This window comes from Hordeum vulgare, chromosome 1H, assembly GCF_904849725.1.
Source record: "Hordeum vulgare subsp. vulgare chromosome 1H, MorexV3_pseudomolecules_assembly, whole genome shotgun sequence".
Lineage (NCBI taxonomy): Eukaryota > Viridiplantae > Streptophyta > Magnoliopsida > Poales > Poaceae > Hordeum > Hordeum vulgare.
The window spans coordinates 261,779,927-261,783,697 of NC_058518.1; the positions used below are offsets into that span (position 1 = coordinate 261,779,927).

The 3,771-nt window shown below is 39.4% G+C and overlaps 1 pseudogene; it reads right to left on the minus strand.

Moving 5' to 3' along the window:
• Positions 1–956: 956 nt before the first annotated feature.
• Positions 957–1,820, minus strand: LOC123398382 (annotated as a pseudogene).
• Between the last annotated feature and the right edge of the window lie 1,951 nt (positions 1,821–3,771).

Sequence of the window (3,771 nt, forward strand, 5' to 3'; positions counted from 1 at the left end):
CAGGTTTTGCTTCCACATAAGAAAGGTGGCTACAAAGTTGGCTCACGACAGTTCTCACCTCTAGAGTGTAAAATCATGGATGGAGCTTGATGCAGCAGCCACTAGATTACTACCTTTAGTGCTGGCCAATGGATGGTCCTTCTTTCCCTTCCGATATAGAAAAATGATTTATTGGCCTTCTCATTAGTGGTCCCAATTCTTAACTCCAGTATGTATCTCATATCAGGTGCCCTGCTCCTTTTTAGAGATAGATGTGTTTGGACAGTGATAACGCTTGTGATCTCTTTCTTTTTCTATTGGTTAAGGAATTCTAATAATGAAATAACTGATAGAGCTGCTAATGGATTTCATGTCCCTCTTGATCTCCATTCTTGTTGGACATTTTGACTTAGTAGCCATGTGATTTTTTCACTTTGATCCACGTACTTTATTTATTCTTTCACTACTTCATTTCGTCTCTCTTATTCGGGCATTGTATTGGAAACCATTCTTTTAACAGTTGCCATTAGAATAGCATTCCTTCCATTCTGCCAACCAACCATATCTCTTATCCCTAGCTCGACTCTTTTAGAACCAATTTTCATCTTTCCACTCACACCTGCGAAGAGCTCCCCTTCACTAGGTATGGTTGTTTTTGGTTCATAATGGTTGTCTAGGACAACCCGAAACTAGAGCACACACGGGATATGCATTTTTTCTATGGTTTGTGATTGTTGCAACCACCGGTTTCTTTTTTACTTTATCACATATTTCATAAAACGAACTCTTTGTGGATCCCCACCATAGAAGGGCAACAAGAGCTAATGGACTCAAGTTAGGGCAACAAATGATAACGACTTGTCAGGTTCGAACTGACATTATTTATATACTAATTAAGACCTATATTCCATGAAGGAGTCACAAAACTTCTATTAGTTTCTTATCTAAAATTCCATCTATACAGAGCATATGTTGGTTTAGAATTCCTCGGGTTCATTGATTAACTTTTGAAGTTCTAGTTTTTCTAGTTTACTCCTCTTTTTCTCGATCGAGCTGCTTTCCCTCATTCTACTCGTCCAGCCCTCTTCACGAGCTTGTATAATCAATGCCACATAGATAGAAAACTCGATTATCGAATATATAAGGAAAGGGACGATGGTTTGGCACCAGATAACCAGGGTGTTGAAAGAGCAGCTGTGAAAAGCGGAAAAACCATCAAAAAACGATGATCCGTGAAGGTTTCCACAGAAAGATCCCTTGGTTCTCGCAAACAGATAACAATTACAGGTATGTGGGATCATACCAATGGAATGAACGAAATACGAACAATTAACATAATATAGTCATAAATCTTAGGTTGTAACTTGATCATGATCGAATTTGTTGATGTTGCACCCACGAAGTAGGGAAAGTGCCAAACATAGGGAACTACCTCGGGAGGAGTTAGGAGCAGGAACAAGGAGAAGCGAGAACCACTTAAATGGAGGATTCTATTATATTTATGCCTTTGTTCCCCATAGCAACTCGGGTTGGAAAGCACCAAATTTGATGACTTATTAAGGGAAAGACGAAGTAAGAGCATGCTATTGAAGATGTTGCAACATATGTCGGGGGGGGGGGCTCCGTTGATTGTGTGCAAACAAAATACGAGTCTAAAGGTAGGGTAATAAAGGGTTTAGCTAATGGAGAAATTGACTCTTCCGGGAACAAGTAACGCGTAAACCATGTTAAACCAAGACCAATGAATATCCTAACGGAACGGATTCAAACTTATCCTAGAAAAGTTTCCGGTGCAAAATTCAAAAAATGAGTAATTCAAAGGAAAAATGAATTTGAGGCATGTGCCAGACTGAAGAGACCGATTCCTTTCTCCGAGACCTTTTCGTTGTTTGCGTTAGAGAATCCCGCACCCTGTTTGCAATCAATGCAAATTAACATTGCTCAAGACCCCGAGAAGGCCCTGATAGAAGTGGGACCATCTCTTGTGACCTTTGAAGACCCTTTTACATTTCTGTAATTCCTTTATGACAAAATCCCCTGTTAATCCCCGAGCACGCAGTTGTCCAACCTCGGTTTTTAGATAGTGGTTGATTGCCCTAGATTCGTAACTACTACCCTCGCCCCCAACATATTTTCATTACGATTCACTCATTTCGAAGGTTCCTTGTGCTTTTGGTCTTCAAGAAATTCAGAATATTTATGAATTCCCATTTTTTGTGCTGGTTCAAGCGTGTTCCCCTCCAGAAAATATTTAATGGGATCGTCATGAGGAGGTGGGGCATCCTGAGCTGGTGGGGGTCCAGAATCAATTCCAAAGTCAAGTGCCAACTTCATGATCAAAATCAACTATCACCTTCTCGGGACTCGACCTGGAACTTCTTTCACTTTAATATGTCTCATTCAATGAGAAAGCATCTCATCGAAGAGTAGCACTAAAGAAGCACGCTAGACTTCCTACTTTTGGGGTTTTGAAGGTGACCGATACCTTGCAAAAGTGTGATTTGGGCCCATCCTTAGTACTTGATGCACAATGGAGCTAGTTATCCATTTTCAAAAGCGGATTTGGTGGTTCAAGAAGTATAATTATGCATATATTCTTGAAAGAAAGATGAATGGAAATTCGTGTGGACATAACCAAAACGAGGGCTAGTAGCAATTTTCTCAAGAATTGCCCGTGCAGGCGGAGGACAAAGGGTCTTGATCTCACGAAGAATCAGTAGTTGTGTTGTATATTGACTAAGCTTAATACCATTTTCACTACTTTTGGCCACAGGAGAGATATAGTTTTTCTTTAAATTGAGTCCAGACCGATTACTTATATAAAATGACTACAAAGCAAGGCGAAATCATGGAGAATTCAATACTGACGAGAAGGTATTAGTTAGTGGGTGCAAACGAGCTTTTCCAACGAAGCTAGTGTATGACATTTATGAGACAAATAAGCTAATTATGTCATTTTATAAGAAAACAAGCTGATTATGTCATTTTATAGGAAAATAAGGTAAGTATATGACATTTATGAGCTAACCATGGTTATCATGCCATTTGTGACCTAACTAAACTAATTATGTCATTTTGGAGGAAAATAAGGTAAGTATATGATATTTATGAGCTAACCAAGGTTCTTATGCCATTTTTTGATCTAACTAAGCTAATTATGTCAAATTAGATGAAGAATAGGAGGAGGAAGGAGAGGAAGAGGAGGAAGGAGAGGAGGAGGAGGAGGAGGACAAGGACAAGGACAAGGAGAAGCAAAAGGAGAAGAAGAAGGAGAGGGAGGGTAACAAGGAGAGGAAGGAGAAGAAGAAGAGGAAGAACGGGAATAAGAAGAAGAAGAAGAAGAAGAAGAAGAAGAAGAGGTAGAAGAGGAAGAAGACGAAGAAGAGGATGAGGAAGAATAAGAATAAGAAGAAGAAGAAGAAGAAGAAGAAGAAGAAGAAGAGGAGGAGGAGAATAAGCTAAGTATATGACATTTATGAGCTAACCAAGGTTATTATGCCATTTTTGACCTAATGAAACTAATTATGTCATAAGTGAACTAAATAATCTAATATTGTCATTTTGTAGGATAATTAGCTAAGTATGTCTTTCTTGGGGAAAATAAGATAAGTATGTGGCATAATAGGGCTAACTAGCATGTACGAAGCTAAGTATGCATTTGTTAAGAAGAACACTAGAGAAAACTTACCGTCATCATCATCACGGATGTGAATCACTGGGGTTGCTCGGGCGGTTTCACATGGACAAGGTTGCCTTGGAAAAGGGTTGTGCGGTGCGTCTCGGGAGTTATTC